At 37.7% G+C, this 18,178-nt stretch overlaps 1 long non-coding RNA gene across 1 annotated transcript; it reads left to right on the top strand.

The window, feature by feature from the left end:
* The first annotated feature begins 15 nt into the window (after positions 1-15).
* LOC123480231 (uncharacterized) lies at positions 16-18,113 on the top strand. Its single transcript, XR_006656147.3, has 3 exons — positions 16-206; positions 8,523-8,705; positions 17,742-18,113. It is a non-coding gene; the product is annotated as an uncharacterized lncRNA (long non-coding RNA).
* Positions 18,114-18,178: the final 65 nt, after the last annotated feature.

Raw genomic sequence — 18,178 nt, forward strand, 5'->3', positions numbered from 1 at the left:
CACTGATATGCAGAATAGAAGTAGATGTGTGTGGTTATAACTCTAGTCAAACACTTCTATCTTAGGGCCATAAAACCAAGAAAAGAAAAGGAGGTGCAGCAATAGCAGGGTCAATAAATCAGGATTCTGAACAAACCTTTCTACAACTGTCTTTTGATTGAGTGACCTCTGAATCCAAGCATCATAAATTACAGCACTGCCCAAAGGTAAGTTAATTCAGAGATTCAACTGAATATAGTTTCATACAGGTACTAGAGGTTTTTAGCAAGTCTGTGCTTAGACAGTCCTAAACCTTCTACAGATAGATTGATTCATTTATACATTCACTCAATAAATAATTATTGACGTCTCGCTTTGTGCCCAGCACTATGCTGAGCACTGAAATTATTTTTCAGGGTTGTCTTCCTAAACTCTTCATAGAATTGAAAGCCTTTCAAATTCTCCCCAACATATGCACCTTCACGCTTATATTAATCCACCTTCTAAAATACAAAGATGTGTTAATTTATGCACTATGGGCATAAATGCTTTCAACTAAGTAGGTAGGGACACAAAAGAATTCCTTATTCATATTTTAAAAGTTCAGCCTTATAAGTGATTTATCATTTCCTGTACTTAGTGCATGGCTCACTGCTGGGCATGGCCATGTTATAATTATAATAAGCCTTAGTAGTCTTTTTCTTCATAAGAAGGCCTATAACATTAGTGGGGTTAGGTCCTCATTAAACTGGTAAAAATTGACCCAGCAGGGCTATTCAACTAGATGTGTGGTGTTCTCTTTAAATACAGACCATGTCTGAAACTCAGCTGCTTTGGTCTTATTAGGATTTCTTAACATTTTTACATAATGTAGAATGACTACTGTGAAAGTGGAGCAAAAGGAGTACTACCAAATACTACTAGAATTAAATTCAATAGCTATAGGAAAAGGCATTTTCTTACAAAACTTTGATAATCTTAGGCTGTGTAATGTGAACAGAGGGGAGCAAATTGATGGTTTAAAAAAAAGATTTCTCAAAATGCAAGTTAAGCTCATAGCCTAAAAAGTAAAATAATTAGGGTAAAGAAATGAGAAATTCAAATAGTATATTTAACCACAATATTTTCTATGCAAAAAAATGTACTTGAGCACATTCTGGGAGCTGCCTGGCAAGACATCATTTTGAGAAATATGAAACAAGGATAAAGATACTTCCTTTGACATGTTTAAACTGCAATAACAGTTCTTCCCGCTTCTTACTTGTACACACACACACATTCACAATGGGAGAGTCAGAACATTAGGTTTAATTATGACTGATCACTGAATAAATTAAGTACGTTGCATTGCATTTAATATTACAACAAGGAACTCAAGTGTTTTCAGTATATATCATATTCTGGGATGAATAGACTTACGCAAACAAAACACGCTTCCCTGTAGTATACATGGAAAAGCACTAACAGAAAATGAAAGTACAAGGACAGGAAAAAGCCAAAACTCTTGATTGATATGTTTTCTGGAGAGGCAATAAACTACTTGAGGGAATACATGTGTGAATTTTTGCAGGTGCAAATTTGGCCATAACTGATTAATGTGAACACCTAATTAAATTTATAACAAATCACCTAGATCACAATCCTGTTTGGCATGTTTAAAATGAAAAAGTTCATTTATAAACCTGGCCCATTTGGTTCAGGAGAAGGCAAAGTATATGTATGGAATAGTGGTGGTGGAGGATGGGAGTGAGGAGGAAGTGAAATCAAGAAACTGGTATGGGGCAAGGGGAGACAGGGGAAGAGGGACTTACAAAGAAACTTTTTAAAAGTTAGTGATGCTGTGAAAATTGTACTAAGTTTACAATAACAACAGGGTAAATGTTGGAAAGTTTGATTCTTAATGAGTACATATTAATATGTGTATTAATAAGAATATATAGTCAATTATTGCTTTTAATTGGTTAAAAAGACAGAGGCCCTGGCTACTGTGGCTCACTTGGTTGCAGCATCAACCCATAAACTGTAAGTTTATGCAGTTTGATCCCCAGTCAGGGTACATGACTAGGTCGTGGGTTCGGTCCCTGGTTGGGGTGCCCGGGCCCCAGTCAGGGCAGGTACGACCCATGTTTCTCTCTCATATTGATGTTTCTCTCCCACTTCCTCTCCCTCCCTTCCCCTCTCTCTAAAATCAATAAGCATGTCTTCAAGTGAGGATAAAAAAAAAAAAAGACAGAGAAACACCTTGGAGAAAAGCAAGCACCTAAAAATTATAACTAGTGTCTACATAGCAATCTATAGTTTAGAAAATACTTCAATAATTATTATTATAACTCAGCCTAGTGCAGCCTATCGTATACTAAGCACTCAACACTTATAAACCAAATTGAAGGGAATTTCAGTGAATCAAAATATAAACTGAAATTGTTAAATTATAAATATTGTAAAGGATTTCTGTTGTATAGGATTTCACAAAGTATCTGAAATTCGAAGAATTAGTGAAAGGGATGAATGTCTTGCTCACTAATTTGTTGCCTCTTTGATCGTATAAATTTTCAATCTATCTGCAATATTATGTGGGATTTTGGTTAAGAACTGGGCTAGAATTTGAACAGTATAAATATGTGGTTGAGAACAGGGGTAAAAAGAAGAAACAGAAAAACAATATGCAGGCCTAATCACTTTGCGCCCCATTTTATGTTTGCATTAATGGGTTGTTTGGTATGTGTCTGTCAGGAATCTTAATTCAGTCATAAAATTGCCTCAAAAGTATTAACAGAAGGAAAAGGGAATATATTTTAAACTATTTCCCAAACTGTATTTAAAATGCTCTTAGGATTATATTTTTAAAGGGCAAAATCTTGAGGTATATATTGCTAATAAAAACTACATAATAGTTTTAAATTCTATTGAGTAGGGCAGCTCAACATTTTTTATCCCACGGCACACATAAATTAATTACTAAAATTCTTCAGCACACTAAAAAATAAATTTTTTTTTTCTGATCTGAAAAAAAAAAGGGTATAATTTTGATTCATTCACAACAGATGACTAATATTGTGTTGGCTATTGACATTTTTTAATTTGACAATCTAAAGGAAAAGAGGTCAGTGCCCCTGACCAAATACCATATTTTTCGGACTATAAGATGCACCGGAAAATAAGACACACCTAGGTTTTAGAGGAGAAAAATAGGAAAAAAAAAACCCCGCTCTACTGCCATCCACTCCCCCACCCCCTAGCAAGCCAGGTAAGCTACATTCAGACTATAAGACGCACGCCCATTTTCCTACCAAATTTGGGGGGAGGGTGCGTCTTATAGTCTGAAAAACACGATAGGTATTGCGTGTTTTAAAAATTCTTGCGGCACGATGGTGTACATGCTGCAGCACAAAGGGTGAAAATCGCTGGTGTAGGGGAAAGGCTAGTTCTCTACCTTGGGATTTGATTTCTTTTGTTGATTCTTCCCCCACATTGTTGCTGGTATCTAATGCAGAACTGCCTGGTTGACTCTGTGGCTTCTGAAAAGAAAAAGAAACAGCAATTTCAAAATGAGTTGCTTTTCCTCAAAGTTGCATTAACTCTCCCAATTAAAGAATGCAGATAAATGCCTTGTAGGAGTTACCAAACATTCTTACTTAATTTTGCTAACATTAAATGCTGTATATTAGAAGCAATGCAGTAATCACAGTCTATTTACTACATTCACAAGATAAAATGCATTGGCTCAATGTGTCATCACATCTTCCTATTGCTAACAAGTATATGCTGAGAATATTATACTTGATGTACATTAGTCTTTGAATTATACAATACTTCCTAGAAACATAATTTGAGACCGCAGCATAGTGAAGTCAGACTTTTGAAAATATTACTTTCTTTTACTATTGGAATCACCTTTCATGTTTGTGGTGGAAAGAAAAACATTTCATCTTAATTGAAGAAATTAAAGGTTAGTTTTATGAATAAATAGTGGCAAAATAGCTTTTTGTACTCATGACAATGTACTTTTGAAAGAAGAATAATAGAATATTTTGAAGACTTATATTAATCAACTTAATGGTGAATCTACATAGCTATTTTTAGTTGCCTCCCTGTTTCTGTAAATGCTTTCTCCTATGTCTTGTGTTTACTTAAACACAAAGTTACTTAAATGAATAACATGGAAATTACATATTCAGAACGATAGTGAAATTATCCTAAAATCTGGTGTTTATTGTACTTAGGGTAATAGTTCTGATTTTAGAAAGCAATCTTGTATGTGCCCTGACCAGAGACTGCAACCTGTGACCTTGCCACCGGTTGGACACTCCTAGGTAGAGTGTTGTCCCCATACGCCAACCTGCAACCTTGGCATATAGGGACAATGCTCTACCTAGGGGTATCCAACCAGTGGCCTGTGGGCCGCATGTGACCCAGGATGGATATGAACGTGGCCCAACACAAAATCGTAAATTTACTTAAAACCTTTTCTTTGCTCATCAGTTTTCCTTAGTGTTTGTGTATTTAATGTGTGGCCCAAGACAACTCTTCTTCTTCCAGTGTGGCCCAGTGTATCAAAAGTTTGGACACCCCTGTGCCAACTATAAGAAGCAACCAACGAATGCATAACTGGAACAACAAATTGATGTCTGTCTGTCTGTCTCTAAAATCAATTTAAAAAAATCCCCAAACTTAAAAAAAAGCAATCTTTATTTATAAACAATTCACAATAGTTCTTCACAAATTATTTATCTATGGAAGCTTCCTGCAACAGCTTAAAGTGAGTCAGCTTAATTTTTTCATTTGCTATTTTATCTGTTTGCATAGCTACATCTTTTCTTGCTTTCATAAGAAAATAAATTTTTCCAGTTTACTCTTCAGCATTAACATCAGATTTTTCATGAAAACTCTACCTCACTAGGCTCATTCACTCCGGTTGCTTCCTGCTGTCCTTTGTTTTTTTCATTTTCCTAAAATGGAAACAGTGGTTAGTAAGTGGTACACAAAAGGAACTGGAAATAAACTAACATCATATACTCTAGCTTTTTATGTTAAACATTTTCACATAATGAGTGAACACCATACAAAATAAAATCACAGCAAGTACTTGAATTAACAAATTCAAACAGTAACGGGCTCATTAATACATAATGAATGTCAACCAATTAGAAAGAGGCCACTGCCTCTTAGTTGATCCCTTGTGTTTGCAGCACTTTTTTTTTTTTGTCAAAACCTGATACAGAATACTTCAACTAAAAAGAGAAATAATTAAATGATAAAATATGATATTTCATCTCAGTTCTCCCAAGAAAGTTGAACCTCAAATCCTCTCATGGTTAAATGGTTAGGAACCTATCTAAGTCAGGTACCTGAGCCGCTTTGGGTTCCTCCTGAGACGCTGACTCACTCATCTGGATCACTAAAACTATCACCAAATGGTAGGGGAACGTATTACCACATCATTATTAATAACAAAACAAGAGAAAGAAAATATTAATAAACAACAAAAAGTACTCTGAAAGATCAAATATCTCTCCCAACCCCCCACCGCATCCCACAGTTCTATTGAATGGTAATAAGTTCTCAACTGTTAAATTTTTCAAACTGTACTACTGTTTTTACTGTTATTATTGACTGAAGCTAGATTAATACTAGTCTAGTGCTCAGGGAGACAGGAAAATTCACTCCAGTAATCATCACCATTATCATTTTTAAAAATGGCAACAGTAATACAACTAAATTTTTAAAAATATTATTAGCATCCTTATTAATTTTTGAAATACCAATCAGGGTGAGGTGAAGTGAAACTTGGATGGATACCTAATTCATGTGAGAAAGGCTGACAGACACTGTAATAATAATTTCACTAAAAAGCATTTTTTGGAGGGATGTTCTGAGAGAAATGTGATTTATCTGGTTTGTCTATTCATGTTATAGAATTAAAATGGATAATTACCAGGTCCCCACTTCATTGCAAATGACTATAGATTGCCACAGATTACCAAAATCACTTCTGAGCCAAAACTCATTTGAAAGTTGGTGTAGCCCTGGCCTGGTGGCTCAGATGGTCGGAGTGTCGTCTGTACACCAAAAGGCTGCAGACTCGATTTCCAGTTAGGGCACATACTTAGGTTACTAGTTCCATCCCTGGTCAGGGTGCATGTAGGAGGCAACAGATTAATGTTTCTCATGTCAGTGTTTCTCTTTCTCTCTCTCTATTTCTCCCTTGCTCTCTCTCTAAAACCAATCCATGGGTGAGGGTTAAAAAAAATAAAAAATTTGTGTGGGTTTAGGCTAGGTGCTATGTAAAAGATAAATTTTATCCATGGCCTCTGCCTCTAGGATGGTTATAATCTAGGGAGTCTTTCATTTGAAATGGTATGTTTATACTGTGCTAGAGCAGGGGTGTCCAACCCATGGCCTGAGGGTGCATGTGGCCCAGGATGGCTATGAATGTGGCCCTCGTAAAATTGTAAATTTACTTAAAACATTAGAGATTTTTTTATGATTATGAGTTGCAATGTATTTATTGTGTGGCCCAAGACAACTCTTCCTCTTCCATGTGGCCCAGAGATGCCAAAAGGTTGGACACCTGTGCTAGAGTATTCGCCTTTTTATCAACATAACATATATTCTAGCTGAATAAACCAAAAGTATGTCCTTTGGAGACAACAGATTCCAGCACTTAAAAATATCTGCCTCAAAGCCTTTTTGAAGCAGCTCATAAATAAATAATATAAACCAGATTTCTTTGATAGGTCCCAATAGTACATTCTCACAGACTGTTTTCTTTGCTTATAGTGTCTGTCTCCTGAAATTGCTAAGAAGCATCCTTCCATTTCTTTAAAAATCTGTTTTGTTTGGATGCACTCAGATAAATTAAACTCAATAAACCTTTATTAGCTGCCTTCTATATGCAGGTAGACACAGGGGTGAAAAATATGAATAAGACTTGTCTTTGAAGAGTTCCCAGTTGAGTGAGGGAAAAAGGAATAAACAGATGAAATTCAGTCTGCAAAGTGCAAAAATAGAAGTACATACAAAATGTTAAGGAACACAGAGGAATAAATAATATATTTTTGCAGAGAAATCAGGGAAGTTTTCACAGAAAAATAGATTTTCAGGCTGGATTCAAGGGAGTAGTAAGAACTTTTTGTGTAAAGCAGTGGGGAAGATTATTTGAGACAGAACAATACACACACAAGAGATTATGAAAGTTGAAAAACTATTTGAAGCATTCATGTAGCAGAGCATAGTTATATAAAAGAAAGTAGCAGAAAATGAGGCTAAAAAGTGTCAAACAATGGTCACTGGCACCAACTGAATGTCAACAGAAAGTCCTAATTAGGGGTGCAGTGAAGAAGGAAATTTTATTCAGTGCAAAACAGCTCAATTGTGATACAGCACAGCTGTGAAAACAGCATGGCTGAAAAACAGCTCAATAGTGTCATAGTTCAATTATGTAGCAGCATGGCTGTGAGACAGAATGGCTGGGAAGAGGCCCTGGGGCAAGGTGGCCCTGGGGTGAGGCCGGGGCTTGGGCTAGGCAGCTCTGCTCTACTCTGGTCAGTTCCATCTGCTCTTTCTTGCTCTGCTCTGCTCCAGCAAAACATCTTCCATGCTTCAGCTCCAGACAGAGAGACAGTCTTCAGTGGAGAGGGAAGGGCTGCCCTGGTCTGTGTGGCTCAGTGGATTGAATGCCGCCCTGCAAACCAAAGGGTCACCAGTTTGATTCCTAGTCACATGCCTGGGTTGCAGGCCAGGTTCCCAGTGCGAGGCATGCAAGAGGCAACCACTCATTGATGTTTCTCTCCCTCTCTCTCCTTCCCTTCCCCACTCTCTAAAAATAAATAAATAAAATACTTTAAAAAACAAAAAAAGGGAAGGGCTCCCAGAGCCAGAGGGGAGATGACTTATATAGACAGAAGGTGCTTGATTTGGTCTGTCCACATGCAAATGAGGACTCCAGTGGAACTGCTCTGAATCATTGGTGAAGATGTTGATGGGGATATAGCTGCACAGCTCCAGTTGAATGGGGAAGCCTCGCTCCTATAGTTTGAAACAGGATTCCAGGAAATCCTCTATAACGGCTGCCTCAGATGGCAGAAACAGTGCAGGAAGACAGTTCAGTACAGGAGGCAGGTAGCTTAGTTCAGGCTTCTGCCTGAAGTGCTGTTTGCATGAGAGGCCACTGTTTAGAAATGGCTGCTAGGCTCTTTTTTTAAAGCCCAGTTAAGCCACCAGGAGCCCTTCTTAGTAGGTATTTTCTTTCTCAGTGTCCACAAAATGTAACTTTTCAATCTGTAAAGTTATTCATGCTAAATCAAGGAATTTGGACTTTATCTGTGCATTTTAAGCATTGTACAGATGTGATCAAATTGGTGTTTTTAAGAAGTTAGTTCCACCAGCAAACCTGAAAGTATGAAGGACTGGGGGTGGGGAAAGAGAATAAAGGTAAATTTTGCACCTTAAATGTTACACCTGAAGTGAATGCCTCACTGCCCCTCACGGCATAGTGAGGGACACTGCCAGACATCGTCAGTACTCTAACCATATCCCTTCAGCTTCACCTTTACAGTACATGCAGAAATTTCTGATTGTAAACATCTGCAATTCTGTCAGAGGGCTTCCTGTCAGTCCAAATGTGAGACAGGCCGGAAGAGCTTGGAAGTTAATATCTGATCGAAGCCCTCAGCCACTGATGAATAGGAAGTTGCAAGTGGTCCCACAGGTGGAGCATTTCTGAGGTATGTTCTATACTGTCTCCCAGAGTTCCTCAATAGGATTGAACCTCAATTGTCCACAGTGAAACCTGCCTAATTATGCATTTGATACCTGTCTAACATTACAGACTTGTTTTACTTCCTGTATTACTTCCCTACTCCCTTACCATTGTCTTCTGGAAACACCTCCCAAATGAACATACACTCAACATCTTGGATCAGGGTCTGTTCTGAGGGAACTAAAAAAAACCCCAACAACTACAATGATCAGGATTGGGGCATAATTGGATCTAAGGAGTGCAAGAGGAGGTTAGTCAAGGCTCAGTGAGTGTGGTTTTAATATTTAGAAAGCAGAATGGGTGGTGATGTCATTTAGTAAAATAAGGAAAGGAAAAAAATAACAGGTTTGAAGAAGACACAAGTTTGAGTTTGGAGGTATTACATTTAAGCTACCTGCTTGATAGCCTCATAGAAGTTTCAAGTAAGAATCTGAATGCCACTGAAATATGATGCATTTGCAGAAACTTATGCAGAATCAAGTGGAATCACTGGAATATGATGGAAGCATTGTACAGTCTGAACAGCATTAATTAATTTGCATTCTGCACACTTCATATTCCCACCCATGAGATTATAGAGTCATTCCACTTAGGTTGTTGGCTGAAAACTAACCTTTGTGAATCTAGTTAAGGACTCTCCACACACACTCCCGTTAGATTTTTAAATTAGTGAATTGTAGCATTTGGCATCTTGGTTGGCAAGACTGTCAATCATATATGAAAGAGTAGCCAATTATGCTTGAGGAAGGAGTTTTTCAGTATTAAAGAGAAATCATACATAATTCTGATTATTCAGACTAATAAAAGATATGTCATTTACTTGGATTTCTTATAAGTTTTGACCCCCTGGATATTAACAGAAAGATGTCTTTGTAGGAGGACGCTAATGGAACTCACCCAATACTAATAACTAGGAGAAAAAATAAGAAGGCTGAAGGTACACCCCTGTTGATGAACACTTAAAAGTAAGGCTAAGCCCTGGGTCATGTGGCTCAGTGGATTGAGTGATGGCCTGCAATCCACTCAACCAGGAATGATTGAACCTCAACCACAGGGTTGCTGTTTCAATTCCCAGTTAGGGCACATGCCTGGGTTGCAGGCCAGATCCCCAGCAGGGGGCACACAAGAGGCAACCACACATTGACGTTTCTCTCCCTCTCTTTTTTCCTCCTTTCCCCTTTCTCTAAAAATAAATAAATAAAATCTTAAAAAAAAAAGAGTAAGGCTGAGACAGAAGAGCTGGTGAAAGATATTGATAACTACTGAATGTGGCAGGAGATTCCCACAGCTGTGCACCTGCACACCATTAGCCTGACTCCTATTAGAAGACTCTACTGCTGTGTATATTCCTACATCAATCCCTGGTAGCCCCACAAGTATATTCCAACAGTCAAGGCCCCCAAAGCTGCTTTTGGGCCTGGATTTGACCTTGACTCCTCTCATTGACCTGCATGGCTCTTCCCCCCTCAGTTAACCCTATAGTTGTGAACCTGCAAGGTGCCTGCCCCAATTTCTATCACTAGCCTCTACTACCAAGCACATGCCTTGGCTACTCTCTATAGTCATGCAAGTATACAATGACAACCAGAGTTGCTGCAGCTACTTGTGAACCTGAAGTTGGCCTCTGCCCCTGATGCTGGCCCTGGTCATCACCACCACTGCACATATGCCTGCAACCAGCCCCTGTGCAGCCAGTTCTTGCAAATGTACACACTGCTGGTTCTAGCCACCACCACTGCCTACTACAGTCCCAAGACACTGGACTGGAGGTATCATTAAAGACCCCAGCAGCCCTTGCAGCCATCATGAGCTGCCTGCTGCTCTTACCAATTATCATACAGTTGTTTATGTCGTGGACTCCAGCTTACCTCAGATGATTGGATGCTATGCCCCCAAATTCAGAGTCACTACATGCCCTCACACTTGGCCCATGTACCACTAGACCTAGGGTCACAGCATGTTCCAGCATGCCTCTGCCCATGGGTGAAGGTCTTTCCTTACCAAAGCCAGTACATTAAATCTGGAAGAGGTAATGGCTTCTTCAAATGCACAGACATCTACAAAGGCTACAGGGATCATAAAGAATCAGGGAAATGTGATATTACCATAGGAACACAGTTAACTTCCAGTAATGGACCCTAAAGAAGTGAGATTCACAAAATGTCTGACAAAGAATTAAAAATAATTGTTCTGAAGATGCTCAGAGAAAAAAAGATAAATAATTTAATGAAATAAGGAAAATAATATAAGAATGAAATAATAAATTCCACAGAGAAAGAAACAATAAAAAAGAACCAAAGAGAAATTTTTGAGCTGAAGAATACAATGACTGAAATGAAGAATTCAGTAGAGAACTTCAACAATAACTAGACCAAGCAGAAGAAAGAATCAGTGAACTTGAATACAGATCATTTCAATTAACCAGTCAAAGGAAAACACATTTTTAAAAAATGAAGATGAATGAAGAAAGCCTTTGGACTTATGGAACACCAATAAGAGAAAGAATCTATATATTATGACAGTCTAAGGAGAGGGAGAAGGTGTAGGACATTTATAAATAATGTCTGAGAACTTCTCAAATCTGAAGAGAGATTAAAAACCCAAATTCTTGAACCTCATAGGTCTGTAAACAAATTCAACCAAAAGAGATCTTCTGTGAGACACCTTATAATAAAACAGTCACAAATTAAAGACAAAGAATCTTGAAAACAGCAACAAAAAAGAAGCTTGTCACTTAAAAGGGAAGCCCATAAGACTATCAGCAGATTTCTCAGCAGAAACTTTACAGGGCAGGAATGGGGTGTTATATTCAAAGTGATGAAAAAAAAATTTTTTTCAACCAAAGTTATCCTCAGAAATAAAGATAAAGTCTTTCCCAAACAAAGCTGAGGGATTTCATCACTAATTAGTAACATGATAAGATAAAAAATATAAAACACACTGGTAAATATAAATATATAGTCAAATTCAAAATATTCTAATACTATGATATGGTAGTATATTAATCATGTAATTCTAGTACAAAGGTTAAAGGACAGAAGTATTAAAAATAACAATAGCTATCATAATTTACTAATGGAAATACAATATAAAAATATGTAAATTATGGCATCAAAAGCATAAAATGTGGGGGGGGCAGAGTAAAAGGGTAGAGTTTTTGTATGTGATTCAAATTATCAGTTTAAAATAAATTATTGTATCTATGAGATGTTTTATGTAACCCTCATGTTAACTACCAAGCAAAATCTATAGTAGATATACAAAAGATAAAGAGAAGAGAATCAAAGCAGGGCAAATACAAAGTCTGACCAGGAGGAAATAGCTTTTATAGCAAAAATTTTTCACTATTTGCTTATACAGTGACAGAAACCCAGGGAATATGTGTGAGAGCATATTATAAGAGAATTAAAGGAAGGAGCACAGAATATAATACCAGGTTGGTTAGGATTTCTTGATATGGGCACACTTATCAGAAAGAAAGGATTTAATGTGTTAGCACCTACAGCTAGGAATGACACTAACAACTTGATAAGTTCACTGAAACATAGACTCCACTGTGTCCTATGTTTAATTAAGTTGAGATATCAGAACCTCTCTGGCATAAAGTAAGAACATCCAAAGGCTTAGGGAGATGTAATTGTTGCAACAGATTTATCACATATGACCTACACATCCACTACCCTCAAGCACATCTTCCTAGAGGACTCTGGGACATTACTAAGGCATTGAAAAATACATTAGAGAATGGGAGTACTTGCATCCTTGAAAAGCTTCATGGTGGCTTTCTTCTGTAGGCTAGGCATGATGGGATGATCCATTTCAAAGTAGGAGAAGCCAATGTCAGTGTTGAACTACCAAAGATAAGGTGGGCACATTTACCATAAAGAGAAGTGTAGATTTAGTGGCAATCAGATATTTTGACCCTTAGTGATATTTGTGGTCCTAGAAACAAAATAGATGGACGGCCTACTAAAATGTTGATCATCTACACATAATATTAAAAATCCATGGCCAAAAATATTACTGTAGTCAACACAGCAGAGAATTCTGACCTCTTACCCAGTTTCCAAACCTAAGCCCCTTAATTGAAAGGAAGGCTAGATCCCCTTAAGGGAGGATTCTGCAGCACTGCCATTAATATATACTGAAAATTTTCCAATAAGTCTTCTCCCCAGGGATGTCTGGTCATTTCCTAAAATGATTGAGCGCTAGGGAAAAAGAAATACCTGGGTTTTTTCAGGGATTTCTAAACATTGGCACTAAATTGATGTTAATTCCTGGGGGCCCAAAATGCCACTGCAGTATACCAGTTTACATGGCGACTTGAAGTGGACAGGTAAGAGACAAAGTCTTTTTTAAAAATATATTTTATTGATTATGCTATTACATTTGTCACATTTTCCCCCCTTTATTCCCCTCTGCTCTGCACCCCCCACCCCCCTTCCTATTGACATTCCTCCCCACCACCACCCTTAGTTCATGTTAATGGGTCATGCATATAAATTCTTTGGCTTCTCCACTTCCTATACTATTCTTAAACTCCCCCTGTCTATTTTGTACCTACCAATTATGCTTCTTATTCCCTGTACCTTTTCCCCCATTCTTCCCCCTCCCCACTGAAAACCCTCCTTGTGATGATCTCCATTTCTGTGATTCTGTTTGTGTTCTAGTTGTTTACTTAGTTTGTTTTTGTTTTTTTTAGGTTCAGTTGTTGATAATTGTGAGGTTGTTGTCATTTTACTGTTCATAGTTTTGATCATCTTCTTTTTCTTAGATAAACCCCTTTAACATTTCATATAATAAGGACTTGGTGATGACGAATTCCTTTACCTTGACCTTATCTGGGAAGCACTTTATCTGCTCTTCCATTCTAAATAATAGCTTTGCTGGATAGAGTAATCTTGGATGTAAGTCCTTGCCTTTCACGACTTTGAGTACTTCTTCCCCGCCCCTACTTGCCTGCAAGGCTTCTTTTGAGAAATCAGCTGATAGTCTAATGGGAACTCCTTTGTAGGTAACTCTCTCCCTTTGTCTTGCTGCTTTTAAGATTGTCTCTTTATATTTAATCTTGGATAATGTAATTATGATTTGCCTTGGTGTGTGCTTCCTTGGGTCCAACTTCTTTGGGACTCTCTGAGCTTCTTGGACTTTCTGGAAGTCTACTTCCTTTGCCAGATTGGGGAAGTTCTTCATTATGTTTTCAAATAAGTTTTCGATTTCTTGCTCTTCCTCTTCTTCTGGCACCCGTATGATTCAGATGTTGGAACTTTAAAGTTGTCCCAGAGATTCCTAAGCCTCGCCTCATTTTTTTCAAATTCTTGTTTCTTCATTCTTTTCTGGTTGAATGTTTATTTCTTCCTTCTGCTCCAAACCGTTGATTTGAGTCCCGGTTTCTTTCCCTTCACTGTTGGTTCCCTATACATTTTCCCTTATTTCACTTTTCATACCCTTCACTTTTTCTTCTATTTTGCGACCAAATTTAACCATTTCTGTGAGCATCCTGATTACCAGTGTTTTGAACTCTGCATCTGATAGATTGACTATGTATTCTTTGCTTAGTTCTGTTTTTGGAGCTTTGATCTGTTTTTTCATTAGGGCCATATTTATTTGTTTTGGTGCACCTGTTATGTTGTAATGGGTGGAACCTTAGGTATTTGCCAGGGTGGGGCAACCCATGTTGCTGTGTTGTGGTGCTGTATGTGGGGGAGGGGTCTAAGAGGGAACAATGTCACTTGATAAGCTCTCGGCTGGCTTTAGTTACTTTCCCCTCTACCCACAAGCAAATGGGGTCTTGCTGGTGGCGATTCCCAGGTGGGTGGGCCTGTGTATGTGCTAGGACACTGTGGGTCAGGTAGATATGAAGTCTTAATTCAAGTTTGAATCACAGGTGTCTGAGTGGGTCCATAGAACCACTATGTGGTGATCTCACCAGTTTCTGGATGTATAATTAAAATAAATACCTGGTAGGTGGCAGAATTTCCATATAGACTCTTTGATCCTGGAATATGAACCATTATAGTATGAAGGGCCAAGCTGAAGCCCTTAGCAACCCCCTTCCCCACATATACACATACCAGGAGAGTAAACAAAAATTTTTGCTTTCTTGGGAGAGCAGATTGGGGGATTACAGAGATTAGTGACACCAATAAAAATGTGAAAGAAGCAGGGGTGATGAAACTTACCTCATGCCAATTTCACTTGCCTGTTTGGTCTGTGAAGGTGAATGGATCTTGGAGAATGACTGTAAATTATTATAAATTTAATCATTATATATGATTAACGTGTATAAATTATAAACATTTATATCAAATTATAACGTTTATAAATTATTATAAACGTTACAGCTGCCCTTTGATATGTAGTATCTTTACTGGAGCAAATCGATATAGCCCCTGCCATGTGGTATGCAGCTATTGACCTAACAAATGCTTAATTCTCCATGCAAATTGGCAAGGACCACCAGAAGCAATTTGCTTTTACTTGGCAGGGCCAACAATATACTAACTTAACAGCCTTGCCCCAATTCTCCTGCTCTGTGCCATAATATAGTTCACAGATTTCCAGCATCTCCTTCCAATGAGCATTGAGTTAGTCCAGTACTTTGATTACATTATACTGAATGGATCTGGGGAACAGGAAGTAGCAAATGGGGAAAAAGAGCTAACAGTCAAATATAATTCATACTTGTAAATTTTGAATTGTGAAATTAAAAAAAATTTATCTCCCACTTGTATAGAGTAAGTTCTCACCAATAATGACTATCAAATGATCAGTTAAACTGTGTTGTTGAGGAATTACATCCAGTCATTTTAATTATAAAACCCTATATAGTCCTGGCTAGTATGGCTCAGTGGATTGAGTGCCAGCCTGAGAACCAAGGGTTTGTTGGTTTGCTTCCCAGTCAATGCACATGCCTGGGCTGCGGCGGGGTCCCGGGGGGCGGGGGTGAGTGAGAGGCAGCCACATATTGATGTTTTTCTCCCTCTCTCCCTCCCTTCCCCACTGTCTAAAAATAAAATAAATTAAAAATCTTAAAAAAAAACTATATAAAAGAATTATGTTTATAGACACAATCTCAGGTTTTTCATTAAATTTTTAGAACAATTTATTTGGAAGCTTACAAATATTCATTTGTAAATTCAATATTTATTATCATCCTTCATATGTTTCTTATGTTTCTCATTATAATTATACATAAAGAAAACAATTTTTTTCACCCAGCTCATACAGCTGCCTTTAAATCCCCTTTAATTTATCCTAGTATACTATACAAATATCATCATTTATGTTATGAAAAAAGGTTGAGAAGCACTGCTTTAAACTTACATCAGGATTCTTAACCTGGGCCCCTCATTAGCATTTAGTGAGTGTATGAAATATGCAAGTGTGTTGTCTTTCTGGAGAGATAGTTAATAGTTTTCATCAGGTTCTCAAGGCTTAAGAACCAGCTGATCTAAGGAATTTCAGAAAGTTCCCCTATAATTTCACCCCTGAAGGAGTGATGGATACAAATTAAGAGTTAATTGCACAAATAGGCCTCCATTATCACAGGTGGGAAGAAAAAAGGTGCTATAAATGGAACTAGAAGGACTTTTATCTCTTCGGCTCACTCTTGTGGGAATCTGCTCTTGGTCTTTTCTCAAATTCAACTAGTATAGTAAGAGGATTCTAGGATTTTCTCTCTATTTGAAGTACATACCTCTTCCCTCAGGTCACCAGAAGACAAAATAGGAACAAGGGTGGAACCCAAAAAAGTGTAGGTATAAATGGGGCAGAGAGCATAGATTTCAAATACTCACATGTGATCCAGCTCAGTTCAGAAAGCAGCTATACTGAGATTTGCAGACAAAGCTTGAAAGCCAGTATCATAAAGCCTACCTTTGCCCAGACCTTCTCCTCTGTGTTTCTAAAATACTTCATACATATCTAGACCTCTCCTAAATATTTATCTCCCTTGGGGCCTAGTAGTGGTGGCTGAAGCCACAGCACCACTAAACCATACTGTCATAATTTGATGTGGTTTTCCCTACTAATATGCTAGAACCTGTTATGAGAGGTAGATATACTCTTATTTTGTCCGTAAAACTGTCTAGCATATAATAAACATTCAATGTTTTCTCAGTTAAGAGTGAATAAATCAATGAATATGCACCAATAATTTCTAAATCTTAGTTTCCTTAAAAACTCATATACCTGGAAGAGACATTTCCCGTGTAAATTAATAAATTAACTTCCTGATGCAAACTTAATATGAACTTGGGTACCTTATAATGCCAATTTTGACTGAGATTTTATCACCTCAGATATGCTGAATAGAGATATTCTATGTCTATCTACATATGACAGTATCTTAACCATTAATCTACTTCTATTAAGAAAAGGCATGAATCATGTCTTTATAGTTCTTTTTGCTCCCTTTTTGCTTGATGCTATTTTCTACACATAGGGTACACTCAGCAAAAGCTAACTGAACTTGGAACAAACTTTAGAGACTAATAATCTTAATCACATACAAGGCTTTACACTTTATACTGCACTTTACCAAGTATCTCATTTGATCACAAGAATCCTGTGAGTTAGAGCTTCATTGTAGAAATGAAGAAACTAAAACTCAAAAAGTTTAAGCCATTTGCTTAAGGTTTTAGAACTGGAACTAGAAGCCAAGTCCTCTGACTCCTATGATAGTGCTCTTTCCCACCGTAAGATTAATGGAATTGTCTTTCATCTTCCAAAAGAATTTAAGATTATATTGCTACACAAAAGTCAAAAATTAATGCTGTTGTCCCTGAGCCAGTAAGAAAGTCAACATACAAGTACATTTGTAAGACCTGTTGATTTGAATAATACTTTTTCTAGAATGACACTTCGGTTTAAAAAGCACATGTGTTTCATTTATTTGAATTCACTCAGCTTTCAGCTGTGTATATTTCTCGGCTATGCATATAGCTTTCGCTCAGTGTTCTTACTTTTGAACTTTGTCTACTCGTTTCCTGTTTTCCAGGTAGCTCCGGGGAAAAAAAAAAGCAGTTCAAGATGGTTTAACCTGTGAACCGTACATCTTTAATTATGCTTGGCAGAAACTCTTGACCACCACCAGGGGGCAAAAGCCTACCAGCTGGCGTCTTTGTAATCCATTTCCATTGTACAGAGAATACAGTACAGGGACCCTCTGCGTCTGGATTTCGATGGAGCCTCGCTTCTAATTATTTCAACCACAGGGCCCCAGGGAGAGAACAAAGGCTCAGCACAGAGGGCTCTAGTGGCACTTAACCATACAGCAGCCAGAAAGAGCTCCTCAGCCCTGTTAGTTGAAAACAAGCAATAAGATCCAAGAAAGTTTGAGAGAGAAACAGAAGGTGGGCTTTAATAAACTGCAAACTCTTACATGTGTGCTCTACGGCTTTGATATCTATGGTGGTATTTCCTAGCGCACCCATT

This window comes from Desmodus rotundus, chromosome 9, assembly GCF_022682495.2.
Source record: "Desmodus rotundus isolate HL8 chromosome 9, HLdesRot8A.1, whole genome shotgun sequence".
Classification (NCBI taxonomy): Eukaryota; Metazoa; Chordata; class Mammalia; order Chiroptera; family Phyllostomidae; genus Desmodus; species Desmodus rotundus.